Source organism: Anabrus simplex, chromosome 8, assembly GCF_040414725.1.
Source record: "Anabrus simplex isolate iqAnaSimp1 chromosome 8, ASM4041472v1, whole genome shotgun sequence".
Classification (NCBI taxonomy): Eukaryota; Metazoa; Arthropoda; class Insecta; order Orthoptera; family Tettigoniidae; genus Anabrus; species Anabrus simplex.
In genome coordinates, this window is record NC_090272.1 from 228,303,836 (window position 1) to 228,320,228 (window position 16,393).

At 42.4% G+C, this 16,393-nt stretch overlaps 1 pseudogene; it reads right to left on the reverse strand.

Moving 5' to 3' along the window:
- LOC136879028 (glutathione peroxidase-like) overlaps positions 1 to 16,015 on the reverse strand; it is a 240,772-nt pseudogene extending 224,757 nt beyond the window's left edge.
- Positions 16,016 to 16,393: the final 378 nt, after the last annotated feature.

Sequence of the window (16,393 nt, forward strand, 5' to 3'; positions counted from 1 at the left end):
ATGCAGGAAATATTAGATTAGGAAATGACGTCTTAAAGGAAGTAGATGAATATTGTTACTTGGGTAGTAAAATAACTAATGATGACGGAAGTAAGGAGAACATAAAATGCAGACTAGCACAAGCAAGGAAGACCTTTTTTAAGAAAAGAAATTTGTTCACCACAGGAATTAGAAGGGTGTTTTTGAAGACTTTCGTCTTGAATGTGGCATTGTATGGCAGGGAAACATGGAAAAAGAATGCTGAGGGTGTGATGGGTAGGTAGAATCACGAATGAAGAGATACTGAATTGAATTAGTGAGAAGAGATCGATTTTGCTAAATTTGACGAGAAGAAGAGATAGAATGATAGGGCACATCTTAAGACACCCAAGACTTGTACGGTTAGTTTTTGAGGGAAGTGTGAGCGGTAAGAACGGTACGAGCAGATCAAGGTACGAGTGTGGCAAGCAGATTATAGCAGATATAGGATGTAGTAATTATGCAAAAATGCAAAGGTTAGCACAGGATGGGGTGGCATGGAAAGCTGCATCAAACCAGTCTATGGACTGATGACTCAAAAACAACAACAACAATGAATCACCTTGTAGTTTTGTGACCTTGACAGGATCTGTGATCTCATACCCATATGACCTTGGCGCGTAATTAAGACAACTTCATGTAACAATGCATGTTTAATTAATGAACTTGAATAATTAAAATATATATAATCACATACTGAAACCTCAAAATTAACACAAGGGAGATACATCATGGCTATATACAAGGAACTGGTATGAGAGCCTGCCTTCAACAGTCGAATTTGCTGTTTGAAAAGTGACTGAAAATGTTAAAAGTGTACATGTTAATGTACTGTATCTTATAAATAAAAATTGCACTTCACATGTTATATACATTTCACTTGTATGCAATCAGAACAGATATTATATTATTTCCTTATAAATCATTTACGGTATAATTGTAGATAGATGTACTTTAACGTCTATGGATCCAGTTTTCACAAGAGTAGGTAGGACTAGATGGACAGAATTTCTGCATAAACCATACTTCTCTCTTCAGTACAGTAAATCTCGTTGCACAACCAGCTCTGACATTTAAATGGCGAAGAAGAATTACGACTCGTTGAACTTCTGACTTGTAAGGTGGAATTTCTGAAGGACGAAGAGAGTCCAAAAATTCTACAGGATAATGTACTACTTGATAAACATAATCGCAATCTGCGGAACTAGTACTAATATACGTTTCTTCCAAAATATACAGATCTTGTTGGTTGATGGCAATGCTGCTCATAAAATTGCTACCTTCGAGTAATTGGAATTCTCGCTTGGATCCGAAGAAGAAATTGTGTTCAATATGAAATCTGATTTTGAGGAGTCTCGATATCATTTCCCCATTGCCAAGTTTAGAAGCCATTCACTTTCTTTAGTTTAAAAATACTTTTGGCCAAAAAAATAGAATAACCTATTTGAAACTCGACTGAATAGAGTTCGGAAACGATCTAGATATACAGTCTATTCTTCTGGCCATGAAGTTTGAACTAGTGTAGTTTGAAGTAGTTCAAAACTTGCACAGCTTATTACACTTTTTTGTTTCGTATCATTTATGTGTAATTTTTTGAATTAGTTTCCCTTCATTGTTTCCTACTCATTTTAACATTTCAGTGGCGTAAATTCAAATCATAATGTACGATTCCCCTTTTTAGTACAGTCTTCACAACAATAATATATAGTACGCGAACCTTTTCTTGAGCCCTGAGCTCCATAGTGTTGAATGGAAACTAGGGCTCAAGAAAAGGTTCGCGTACTATACATAGAGAGCAAACGCAAACCGCTCCCTAATGATCCAGTCCAAGCAACATGGCTTCGACTCTGGTATCACAGTGGCAACTCCAACTTCAAAGCGAGCAGAACTTGCTAACTCATGTCATTGGTTGATGTCCGGCTACATGGCTAAATGGTTAGCGTGCTGGCCTTTTGCCACCGGGATCCCGGTAACCATAATTGGTTAATTTCGCTGACACGGGGGCTGGGTGTATGTGTCGTCTTCATTATAATTTCATCCTTATCACGACGCGCAGGTTGCCTACGGGTGTCAAATCAAAAGACCTGCATCTGGCGAGCCGAACTTGTCCTCGGACACTCCCGGCACTGAAAGCCATACGCCATTTCATTTCATTGGTTGATTGCCACATGCAATAAAATGACAACTTCACCTGTCTGAATAAGAGGCATTTTATCGAAAGAGAACCAAATATACAAAATGTGTCCCTTACCCGTATCTAAAATGGAAATGCCTGCAACGAAATAGTCAACAACCAAAGCTTGTTATATGTATGTAATTCCCCAATCTTAGCGATAAGAATTCCGTCTCGCCCTTATAGGCGGAATTACAGAAGTACCGTTGTATACGTCAGGATGGTGACGATTATTTATTATTTTCGCTCAAAGACTGTGTTTTCCACTAAACTGTTGAAATACGATGATCGTTCTATTGTTCGTGTAAACTTTATCTGTCGCCAACATCAGCCTTCGAGACGTCGGTTTCTCAGAATCGTTGTGGAAGGCGAAAGAACTCAGTCTGGTGCAGTTCGAAGTCATGTCAGTAGATGGAACTGTGCGCGTCAACATGGCGAATATGGCACAATAAATTCTCTGAAAGAAACGTATTTTTCTCTTAAAAGTACTAAAATCGTGCACCTGAGAGGTTCGTTGTATTTGACGTAAATGTTTCTTATGGGTGGGGTTCATCTGAAAATTTGCGTCAGAAAATTAGCGATACAAAGTCTGTGTCGCGATAGGCTGTGATGAGAAGCGTTGATAGATCGCCATGACTGATGTGGTGGTGGTGGTGATTATTGCTCAAAGAGGAAGTACAGCTTGGCAACCATTCTCTATATAACACTAATCAGAGGGAAAAAAGAGAAGCGATCCGACACTTCGAAAAATGAATACATCTACCAAAGTCCACGAAGGACGTGAAAATGAGACTCCCTAGCCCTCGGAACCTAATTAGCGTCGGAGTCTGAAAAGAACAAAAGTTGACGAAGGAAGGTCGCATAGGATAGATGAAAGTGAGGAGCCTGGCACAAGCAACGCCATCACAGAGAGACATGTAGAAGGCTCTTTTATCAAAGAGAACTCGTCTCATAATACTCTAGAGAACTGATTATCTCCTTCGTGCTAGTTTGATGGGTCCTGAGTCAGTTTCTCCACTTTCGATTCACTGAATTCTACACTTGTCGACTCCAAATTCAATACCGTACGCATATCTCTCGAAAACGATTCGTTAGATTCACACACCTCGATACTCGAATTTTCAGTATCTCGAAGTACTTACATTTCCTGGCCGTCTGTCCTATTTTTCACGTGTATTTATTTCTCTATTACTCGAAATTTGGTTACACGAATTTCTCCGTTTCTCGAAGCAAAAACTACTTTGTAACTCGAATGTTGTACAACATTAACTGTGCAATACGGCATTTGTGGTTTGTGAGGAACAGCTAACAAGACTTGTTACTTAGTAAAAAAAAGGGTTATAATGATGCTGGGAGCTAATATGACGGGAACCGAAAAAACTAAAACTTTTAGTGATTGTAAAATCGGCAAAGCCTCGCTATTTCTCGGGTGTGAATTAATTACCGGTCACGTACGAAAGCAATCCCCGAAGTCGCGGATGATAAGCTCCATTTACGAATCCCGGCTGCGTGGTATTGACGAGAAGTTTCAACCTAAAGGGAGGAAAGGTTAACAGTAACAAGCAGAAGAGACTAATGGACTTTTTTTTTCCTAAGGTGTTAACGGAGGTATGTGTCTTGTTTCACGACTGTATGTACTGTATCCCATCTTCTAAAAGTTACTATCATAACGGTTTTAATTAAAGTGATGCCGTAAAATAGAGTTTATTTGTATATTTTTAAGTACTGTTAAAAGAATGTTTTCATTATAAACCCGTAGATACATATGATTCAATTATGTGCTATACATGCTCAAAAACGGTATTCTCTATTTCTAGAAATTTCGATAATTCGAAATAAAATTTAGCTCCCGTGGTGATTCGAGATATCGAGGTTCCACTGTACATGAATCGTTATCAGTTTCTTCTTCTTCTTCTTCTTCTTCTTCTTCTTCTTCTTCTTCTTCAGTCGTCTCCAAATGGGGGTAGACGATCCACACGGCCAGCTCTGATCTTGACGTTGCAGCCATGCCATGTGAATTTATTGGAATATCTCTCAGGATCATTAATGCAGTGGTTTCCCGTTGCCTTCTGCATCCTAATGCCGTTGACCAAACTGGTTCCTCCACCTTTGGGAACAATTTCTTGTCCCCAGAGTGCCCTTACCTATACCCGCTCATCCACTCTCAAAGAGACTGTTGGCACTTGGTAGAGGGGATCTCCTCATACCGGGAGATAATCGGTCCCTTCATTCCTTAGCCGCCTGCATGTAAAATATTTTTATATGCAGTCGTTGCCCCCACTCTACCTCGGGGAGGTGAATGTCAGGATTTCACCGTCATTGAAACAAGGACCAAATGGCATTTCCTTGTTTCTCTGGTTCTTTACAGAGGGTTATCAGTTTGAGTTTCATTTATTGAAGACAAAGGGAAAAACTGACACCATTTAAAAACTGTAAATGAGAGGTAAGAATGAGGTAGACCCAATTTCACCAGTTGAAACTTTGTCGTTTTCTCAATATTGCTGTGAAATGTAGGCAGAATAGTGATTCTATATACAGTAATATAAAAATAAATAGAAAGATAGGCAGGTAAACCTGTTTTGATTCTGCAATATTGTATGATGCAGCATACGCAATGGAAGTGATTAACTGTTGATTAGAGTATAAAAATAATGGCATGCGTTGAAAAGAAATGTAACCAAACAAAGGAATTGACTGACGAATAAGTACAAAATCATCGAAACAAGGACTGAAATTGAAAGTAAGATTGTGGGGAAAATCTGCCGAGTACCTGTGATATGCATGTAGAGAAGATTAATACTATAGAATAGGCCCAAGTTGAAAAGGAAAGAATGGAATGATTATCTTCTAAATGTTAATAATAATAATAATAATAATAATAATAATAATAATAATAATAATAATAATAATAATAATAATGCTTTCACGGCTCGTACTTGTAGACATGATGTGGGCTTTTGGGCTTATGCCATGTTAAGAAAACAAGGTGAAACGCTTTGCGTTTCTCAGATAACTTTGTTCCATGTCTTCAGAAGAAAATCTCGACTGCACACGAGGTGGTGGTGGTGATTATTGTTTTAAGAGGAAGTACAACTAGGCAACCATACTCTATATAACTCTAACCAGAGAGAAAAAAAGGAAGGGCTCCGACACTTCGAAAAACGCAGGTATCGACCAAAGGAAGACAAGGGCCACGAAGGGCATGAAGATGAAAGACTCCCTAGCCCTCGAGTGTTCTAATACCGTCGGGTTCTGAAAAGAACAAGAGTTGACCAAGGGAGGTCGGATAGGATAGATGAAAGCGAGGAGCCTGGCACAAGTAAGTGGAAGCAAGTCCAGGACTCAGCTGAGGGCCCCGTGGTCGCCAACCCACTCTCCAAAGTTCAGAGCCGCTGAGGCCCCTTTTAGTCACCTCTTACGACAGGCAGGGGATACCGTTGGTGTTATTCTACTTCCCCCACCCACAGGGGGTTGTTGACGAGGAATACTACAATAATGAGGGTTTGAATTTAAGAACGCTTTACCGTTAGAGATGTAGTGGTACGCTCGTTCGCCACCAGGCGGCTCACTGTATGCTGGCACAGCGCTCCAGGCGGGAGCTGACAACATTAAGCTCCAATTAAGATGTTCCATCACCCCATGCGCGTGAGAAGTATGACAGAGGACATCAGACGAATCAGGGAAGAATGTGGTACAAGCAATACGTAGAAACTAATAAAAACTTATTAAATAATTAAATGCAACAAAAGACAGCAGGATAGAATAGAACAGAGCTGAAGAATGGAAAGAATGTGGAGAAAACCAGATGATAATGCGTGACGGTGTGCGAGGTGTACACACGTTATGGGAGTATGACACTTAACATGCAGCTAGGAAAGAAACCTTCTGGTGATGACGAACGTACGAATTTTGAAAACACCGAAACGAAATAAAAATATATTACATTATTATTATTATTATTATTATTATTATTATTATTATTATTATTATTATTATTATTATTATTATTATTATTATTATTATTATTATTATTATTTGATCATACCTTGAAAGTCAGATGTCCTGCTGTTTGCATGAATGGTCAACATGGTGGCCGTTTGTTCAGAAGACGTCAGGTTGGATTGCGGTGTGTGCGTGTCTTAAAATAAATCATTTATATACAAGACATCACACTTTTTTTTACAATTTGTTTTATGTCGCACCGACACAGAAAGGTCTTTTGGCAACGATGGGATAGGAAAGGCCTAGGAGTGGGAAGGAAGCGGTCGTCGCCTTAATTAAGGCACAACCCTAGCATTTGCCTGGCAAGAAAATGGGGAAAGCACAGAAAACCATCTTCAGGGTTGCCGACAGTGGGGATCGAAACCACCATCTCCCGGATGCAAGCTGACAGCTGCGCGCCCTAACCGCACGGCCAACTCGCCCTGTAGAACTCACACTAACAACCACCTCAGAAACACGTAATAGTGAATACATCACTCCTCATAGGGTTGGCGTCAGGAATGACATCCGGCCGTCAAACTGGGCTATATCTATACAAAGTGCTGACACCCAGATAATTGAGAAAAGACCCGCAAAAAGATACCTGAAAGACAGATAACTAAGAAATTACGGTTGGTAAAAAGACATAGAGAATGTTTCGATGATTTATTAAAGGAAGAATGATTTTACGTATCACTAACTACTCTTACGGTTTACGGATACATTGAGGTGCCGAAATTTTGTCCCGCGGGAGTTCTTTTGCGTGCTGTTAAATCTACCGACATGGGGATGACGTATTTTAGCACTTTCAAATGCCAGCGGACTGAGCCAGAATCGAACCTGCCAAGTTGGGCTCAGACAGTCTGAGCCGCTGAGCCCGGCAAAATTATCCATTTTCATGCCATTACGTACAGGCATTTAGTGCTCTAAATGCTCTTTTTTATTTCGCAAACTCGAAAGCTTATAAGTTCTGTTCTACATAGTACTTTGCTAATTTTGTTTTCTGCCTTTTATATTAGTGGAAAACTGTATAAAATATACCAAACTTCTAAACAAGTGGGAAAAATCAAAATTTGAGAAGCGGGTGGTAAAAAAGGCGTAAAATGTTTCAATGATTTAGTAAAGGAATAATCTGAAACATTTCATTTACAAAACAATGCACGTGAAAGAAACGTAGAAAAAAAAACATTATTTGTATACCTGTTGTGATGTAGTGTCCTTTACCTTGAGAGTTGGGAAATGACTGAGTAAACGTATTGGAATAAATTGTAACGATTACTTTTATTAATTTTTACTTGTAATTGACTCATTGAAGTTAGATTGTAATCGTTACATTGTACATAGGGTACAGTAGATCGCATGGAAGCGATGGAGATAACTTTTCTGCTCTACTGCAGCAGAACAAGTGCCGGACTTTCTTACCTCTCCAGTACTTCAAGAGACTTATCCTGAAACTACCATGTACATGATTTTTTTCCATCCCTCATGTTGTTCCCCAGATTCTGAGGCACATAAGTCGACATACCTCTCTCCCTGTCAGCGGCTTGTCGTGACGAACTTTGTTCCTTGCTCTCTGTGGCCCTTTGCTGTTTCATATTGTTTTGTGTCATTGCTGATCTTGAGTTGATCCCTTCCTTCCCGTATAAAAGGTCAAGTATCGGGTTCCGGCCTTTAAATCTAGTTGTTGTTTTTTGTTTTTTTCTGTTATCTTAGTCCTTCTTCCTCCGTTCGTTACGTTCCTTTCTCCATGTCGATACTCATCATCATCTGGAATAGTTTCCAACCACAGGCTGGGTCTGCTTGGAACATAAGCCTCTCCCTCCACCACTTCTCTTCTCACACTGTCGTCCAGTTCCCTCCTCTTGCTTTGATACTCTTCTTTACACCTTTCAGCCATCTGTGTCTCGGTCTTTCTCCAGGTCTCCTTCCCTTCAACTCCATTTCTAACATCTTTCTTGGTATCCTCTCTTCTCCCATTCACTTAACATGTCCATACCACTGCAGCCGTGATTTTCCTATCCTTTCCTGTAGGGGCACCTCATTTGCCATTTTCCGAACTCTCTCATTTCTTACTCTGCCCATTCTTGTCAAACCTTTCCGGCACCTTTGAAACTTAATTTCCACTGCTTGTATTCTACTTTTATCCCTCTGTTTCATCACCCACGTTTTTGATCCATACATCAAAATTGACACAAAATTACATCCCTGCTCCATATCAATCCTCCCACACTCTTAAAGAATCCATTTGCACACCAATCAATCAAAACAATCAATCACTACTGATCTGCATTTAGGGCAGTCGCCCAGGTGGCAGATTCCCTATCTGTTGTTTTCCTCGCCTTTTCTTAAAAGATCGCAAGGAAATTGGAAAATTATTGAACATTTTCCTTGGTAAGTTATTCCAATCCCTAACTCCCCTTCCTATAAACGAATATTTGCTCCAGTTTGTCCTCTTGAATTCCAACTTTATCTTCATATTGTGATCTTTCCTACTTTTAAAGATACCACTCAAACTTATTCGTCTATTGGTGTCCTCCCAGGCCATCTCTCCACTGACAGCTCGGAACATACCACTTAATCGAGCAGCTCATCTTCTTTCTCCCAAGTCTTCCCAGCCCAAACTTTGCAACATTTTTGTAACGCTAATCTTTTGTCGGAAATCACCCAGAACAAATCTAACTGCTTTTCTTTGTATTTTTTCCAGTTCTTGAATCAAGTAATCCTGGTGAGGGTCCCATACACTGCAACCATACTCTAGTTGGGGTCTTACCAGGGACTTATATGCCCTCTCCTTTACATCCTTACTACAACCCCTAAATACCCTCATAACCATGTGCAGAGATCTGTACCCTTTATTAACAATCATATTTATGTGATTACTCCAATGATGGCCTTTTCTTATATTAACACCTAGGTACTTACAATGATCCCAAAAGGAACTTTCACCCCATCAACGCAGTAATTAAAACTGTGAAACCAACAACTTGACTTTTTACCCCGTTTATCATCATACCATTGCCCACCGTCCATCTCACAACATTATCGAGGTCACCCTGCAGCCGCTCACAATCTTGTAACTTATTTATTACTCTGTACAGAATAACATCATCTGCAAACAGCCTTATCCCTCATTCCACTTCTTTACTCATATCATTGATATATATAAGAAAACATAAAGGTCCACTAATACTGCCTTGAGGAATTCCCCTCTTAATTATTACAGGGTCAGATAAAGCTTCGCCTACTCTAATTCTCTGAGTTCTATTTTCTAGAAACAGAGCCACCCATTCAGTCACTCTTTTGTCAAGTCCAATTGCACTCATTCTTGCCAGTAGTCATTCCATGATCTACCCTATCGAATGCCTTAGATAGGTCAATCGCAATACAATCCATTTGGCCTCGTAAATCCAGGATATCTGCTATATCTTCTCTTTCACTGATTTCCATCCTGCTTCCTCCATTTTCTTCAATTACACTTCTCAGGTAAAAGCTTTCAGCTCATTTTAACTGCTCCCCTCCTATTGCCATGCCGTTATACGCTTCTTTCTTGTTTCGTGTCGTTACCAGCACTTCACTCTTTTGTGCTGAGAACTTAATTCCATAGGATGACACAACTTCCTCCCATAAATTTACCTGTTCCCCCACTTCACTCTCACTGTTTAACCGTATTCGTAGATCATCTGCAAACAACACTGCTTTCATTCTTCCCTCCCCAATGGTCAGTGCTACCTTCTGTATTATCCATTTCGATAGCCATGTTTACAATTTGTGCAGTTAGGGGCGCGCAGCTGTGAGCTTGCATCCGGGACATAGTGGGTTCGAACCCCACTGTCAGCAGCCCTGAAGATGTTTTTTTTCCGTGGTTTATCATTTTCACACCAGGCAAATGCTGGGGCTGTACTTTAATTAAGGCAACGGCCGCTTCCTTTCCCAGTTCTAGCCCTTTCCTATCCCATCGTCACCATAAGACCTGTCTGTGTCGGTGCGACGTAAAGTAAATAGCAAAAAAAAAAAAAAAAAAAAAAAAGTTTGCAATTTTCCTTGCCGATATGAGCTCACGAACATGTGCTTTTTCACCTGAAGACAACCATGACAAAAGCACCACCACGACTGAACAGTACTTCCATGTTAGCAATGCTCGGCGTTCACGTGGAGTAAGTAACAAACAGCTGGTACGGCAAAACTGCATGCGGCATAAATGATCGGGAAATCGTTCGTTCGTAATCTGTTTACCCTCCAGGGACGGTGTTTCCCTCGGACTCGGCGAGAGATCCCACCTCTACCTCCTCAAGGGCAGTGTCCTGGAGCTTCAGACTCTGGGTCGGGGGATACAACTGGGGAGGATGACCAGTACCTCGCCCAGGCGACCTCACCTGTTATGCTGAACAGGGGTCTGGTGGGGGGATGGGAAGTTTGGAAGGGATAGACAAGGAAGAGGGAAAGAAGCGGCATTTGCATGGAGGAGAAGTGGGAAACCACGGAAAACCGCTTCGAGGATGGCTGAGGAGGGAATCGAACCCCCCTCTACTCAGTTGACCTCCCGAGGCTGAGTGGACCCCGTTCCACCCCTCGTACCACTTTTCAAATTTCGTGGCAAAGCCGGGAATCGAACCCGGGCCTCCGGGGGTGGCAGTTAATCACACTAACCACTACACCACAGAGGCGGGCGGGAAATTGTATTCTATACAACTTTTTTATGTAGTATTTATCGATGGGACCATTAATGACAACGCTACTGGAAAACTACATTCTACGCCTCCCCCTAAACTACCATTTCACCCAGCGTGAGTAAAATTGTTTACAGCCTAAATTATAATGCCTTATTCTCCAATGTTGCACACCGGTTTTCATTAAATTCTGTTCATCCATTCTCTCGTGATGTGCGTACAGACAGACACAGACATCACAGAAAATTAAAAATTGCATTTCCTTCTTACTGTGGACATAGCCGATACAGAAATATTGTTTTAATGAGCAATGCAGTCGCTAGAGTGCGGCCAGTATCCAGTATTCGAGAGATCGTGGGTTCGAACCCCACTGTCGGCAGCCCTGAAGATGGTTTTCCGTGGTTTCCCATTTTCACACCAGGCAAATGCTGGGGCTGCCACGGCCGCTTCCTTCCCACTCCTAGCCCCTTGCTGCCCCATCGTCGCCATAAGACCTATCTGTGACGGTGCGACGTAAAGCAAATAACAAAAAAAAAAAAAAAAAAAAAAAAAATGAGCAATGCACAGACAAAACTCTTATCTTCCAAATAATGTTATAGGGAGTCCGCTGTTTGTACCGTCATTTATTTCGCTATATTTTGATATATTTAGTCGTTTTAGCTCAACTCAAGATCGTATCAGTAGTGTTTAGCTGCCGTGTTTGCTCGTTTGTTTATTTGTCTGTGTTCGTACTACCATCACGAGTAAACGGCTGAATAGATCTCGACCAAACTTCATATTTAGAGTATACTCATCCAGGAGCAGGTTTCGATATAAAGGTATTTAAAATCACTGAATGGACTGGAGGTTTATAGGAAGACCAGAAGAATGTTTTTCTATTTTCTCTTACACTATTGATTATACCTAGGGGTATGTAAAATCTGTAGACTTCGTGAAACGCCCCTTCATTTCAAATAATTTTTGTTATGTACACTGACTGACAGAGCAAATGCAACACCAAGGAGGAGTGGTTCGAAAGGGATGAAAGTTGGGGAAAAAACAGAGACGGCACGGACGAATAATTGATGTTTATTTCAAACCGATATGCAGGTTACACAATGCGCACGACATCGACTCAGTAGGATGTAGGACCACCGCAAGCGGCGATGCACGCAGAAACACGTCGAGGTACAGAGTCAATAAGAGTGCGGATGGTGTCCTGAGGGATGGTTCTCCATTCTCTGTCAACCATTTGCCACAGTTGGTCGTCCGTACGAGGCTGGGGCAGAGTTTGCAAACGGCGTCCAATGAGATCCCACACGTGTTCGATTGGTGAGAGATCCGGAGAGTACGCTGGCCACGGAAGCATCTGTACACCTCGTAGAGCCTGTTGGGAGATGAGAGCAGTGTGTGGGCGGGCATTATTCTGCTGAAACAGAGCATTGGGCAGCCCCTGAAGGTACGGGAGTGCCACCGGCCGCAGCACATGCTGCACGTAGCGGTGGGCATTTAACGTGCCTTGAATACGCACTAGAGGTGACGTGGAATCATACGCAATAGCGCCCCAAACCATGATGCCGCGTTGTCTAGCGGTAGGGCGCTCCACAGTTACTGCCGGATTTGACCGTTCTCCACGCCGACGCCACACTCGTCTGCGGTGACTATCACTGACAGAACAGAAGCGTGACTCATCGGAGAACACGACGTTCCGCCATTCCCTCATCCAAGTCGCTCTAGCCCGGCACCATGCCAGGCGTGCACGTCTATGCTGTGGAGTCAATAGTAGTCTTCTGAGCGGACGCCGGGAGTGCAGGCCTCCTTCAACCAATCGACGGGAAATTGTTCTGGTCGATATTGGAACAGCCAGGGTGTCTTGCACATGCTGAAGAATGGCGGTTGACGTGGCGTGCGGGGCTGCCACCGCTTGGCGGCGGATGCGCCGATCCTCGCGTGCTGACGTCACTCGGGCTGCGCCTGGACCCCTCGCACGTGCCACATGTCCCTGCGCCAACCATCTTCGCCACAGGCGCTGCACCGTGGACACATCCCTATGGGTATCGGCTGCGATTTGACGAAGCGACCAACCTGCCCTTCTCAGCCCGATCACCATACCCCTCGTAAAGTCGTCTGTCTGCTGGAAATGCCTCCGTTGACGGCGGCCTGGCATTCTTAGCTATACACGTGTCCTGTGGCACACGACAACACGTTCTACAATGACTGTCGGCTGAGAAATCACGGTACGAAGTGGGCCATTCGCCAACGCCGTGTCCCATTTATCGTTCGCTACGTGCGCAGCACAGCGGCGCATTTCACATCATGAGCATACCTCAGTGACGTCAGTCTACCCTGCAATTGGCATAAAGTTCTGACCACTCCTTCTTGGTGTTGCATTTGCTCTGTCAGTCAGTGTACATAACTTCGCTTAACTTACTCTTCAAATGACTGAGAAAATTACTACGGGCTTCATGCTTTGCAGCCAGTGACGGACACCCTCGCACACCTATAGGTATTTGAAGGATCCATAACAGGAGAAAAGGGGCTGCCTGGCTGAGGCGGATAAAGGCGTGCTCGGTTAGCCGGAAGGACGTGGGTTCGAATCCACGTCAGGAAGTCGTCAAAATTTAAGAAACGAGATTTCCACTTCCGGAGGTGGCCCTGAGGTTCACTCAGCCTACACCAAAAATGAGTACCAGGTTAATTCCTGGGGGCAAAGGCGGCCGGGCGTATGGCTAACCACTCAACCCCTCAAGTGGCGAGGTTACGGATAGTGGAAGCCTTTACCTTGCACCGCTCCAAGGGCCTTCGTGGGCTGTACGGAAATGACTTTGCTTTGCTTTTCAAAACAGGAGAAAATCAGAGGATGTATAATATTTGGCTCGGCTTAAAAATTAACTCTACCTAATGTAACTGAACACCGAAGAAACATAAGGTAGAACTTTTCCCTTTGGTGTCTGTCTATTCCTGACAGTCGAAAACTGGTGGACTTTAACCAAACTATGTATTCGGGATCTACTCACTCAGGTGCGTATGATGCCATGGTAATAACATGGAGTTGGTATTTATAGAAATATTATTCTCAGATATTTTCGTTAACATTAGGCCTATCCATGGACAACAAACGTTTAGGAACATATTATTTCCGTTCCTTTCTGCCCTGTACGTATAACGCAGATGATCACAAAAAGGTCCACCTATGTGGTGTAGTGGTTAGTGTGATTAGCTGCCACCCCCGGAGGCCCGCGTTCGATTCCCGGTTCTGCTACGAAATTTGAAAAGTGGCACGAGGGCTGGATGCCTCGGGAGGTCAACTGAGTAGAAGTGGGTTCGATTCCCACCTCAGCTATCCTGGAAGTGGTTTTCCGTGGTTTCCCACTTCTCCTCCAGGCAAATGTCGGGATGGTACCTAACTTAAGGCCACGGCCGCTTCCTTCCCTCTTCCTTGTCTATCCCTTCCAATATTCCCATCACCCACCAATGCCCCTGTTCAGCATAGCAGGTGAGGCCGCCTGGGCGAGGTACTGGTCATCCTCCCCAGTTGTATCCCCGACCCAATGTTTCACGCTCCAGGACACTGCCCTTGAGGCGTTAGAGGTGGGATCCCTCGCTGAGTCCGCGGGAAAAACCAACCCTAGAGGGTAAGCAGATTAAGAAAGAAAGAAAGAAAGAAAGAAAGAAAGAAAGAAAGAAAGAAAGAAAGAAGATTACAAAAAATTGTATTTTTAGTCCAAGTCCCGTGGGACATACCGTGCATGTCACTTCAAGGTGGGTAACGGGAAAAACTAAAGAGCCATTTTACTCTTTTCGATAGGGCAGATATTAAGGGAGGTATCATCAACATCAGAGCGCCATGCCAGTGGTCATATACAATAATGCGCGACCTGAGAACCACGGAGAATATCGCACATCTTCAGACTAGGAACTCTGCCGTACAATAAATTCGGAAATCGTCCTCATTCTCCCTCGACTTTGATGAACTGCATCATATTTAATGTTAATGCCACGTATCATGTTAACATGTCGCACTAAACGTGTGATTGGAACCATGTTACTTCGCATAAATTCCTGAGGGAATCATGTAATCCACTGCACATTTCCGTGCGAAGAACGGGTACAAATGCTAGATATATATATTTATAAGTAGATATCCGGCGCTTCTGAGGATGTTCTTAAAATTAAACACGGGTATTCGTGCCCCTGTAAACCATCATTTCAACAAATAGAAAGATGTACTCCCCCCCCCCACCAAGAGGTCGAGGCTCAGCAAGAACCAATTATTTTGTAAAGTAAATAGCAAAATATTTGAAATTAGTCACTTACTAAAATAAAAATTATGGAAAAACTCATTTTGAAGTTCCAAACCTCTTATTAGTGACGATAGCCACTTAACGTCTCTGCGTTAAAAACACCAAAATATCTTTTTTCTTTCCAAACTCTTATATTTCCAGCACAATGCGAAAAAAATAGTGGTTTCCCGAAGACTGACGTTCTGTAAAGTAATTATAATTTTACTGAATACTTATTGAAAAAGTAGTTTGTAACTGAGTAAAATATGTCTCAGGTAAATGTAATTCAGCCCAATTACTATTTTCTTGTACTCTTCCCATGTTTTCTCAGGTCCAAGGGTTTACTCTCTAACCCCTACCAACCTTCATTTGGCGTCCCGTAGGGATTGCTGTTAGGGCCTGTTCTGTTTGTTTTGTTTCTAAATGACATTACTTCAGTCGTTCCAGAGCAGCGAATGTCTCTTGTACGCTGACGACTTCAAACTATACAGAGTCATAGAAGACAGTGATGGAGACTATCTACTAAAAGACTTCAAGCAAATATGCGAGTGGTGTGAACGTGATAATTGTGTAAATTTTGTGTGAATACTCTAGTACGTAAAATCTGTAGAAAATGTGTGAAGATGTACATTTGTACATTTGTACGTATGTGTACATGTTCTCTTATTGCAGTTATTTAATGTTCTATTACATCATCTGTAATTCGGTTGCCATGTAGATGATAAATATATTCTATTCTATATTCTATTGCGCACAAATACGGTTTTGATGAGTTATGACACGTGGCTTAGCTTACCTTAAGTACAGCCCGAGGCTGTCAACGACCGTGTCGTAATCCATCTTAAGACCCACTGACTACTGTATGCGCATTCTACAATCTAGTTAGCTCATGACAAGTCCAACGTTTGTTCAGCGAAAACCGAAAATTCAGCATTATCTGTCTCTTCAACTTTGATATCGCAGAGATTTGCTACTCCGGCACAAATAAGGTCATCTGTTACCGTTTAGTTGAAAGATAACGAAGGGCAGAAGATTAACATAAATTGTTATACATAATATGCGAACATTGTGTCCTCCTCCTTGGCTGGATGGTTCATGTATTGTCCTTCGCTTCAGAATGCCTGGATTCGATTCCCGTCCGAGCCGGTGATTTTAACCATGTCTGGTTAAGTCCTCTAGCTCTGGAACTAGATCTTTATTATCTTAATACGCATATACCACACTACCTACCACCACAAATACAGTCCTCTACATAGGGCTTGGTGTCAGGAAGGGCATCCAGCTCTAAAACT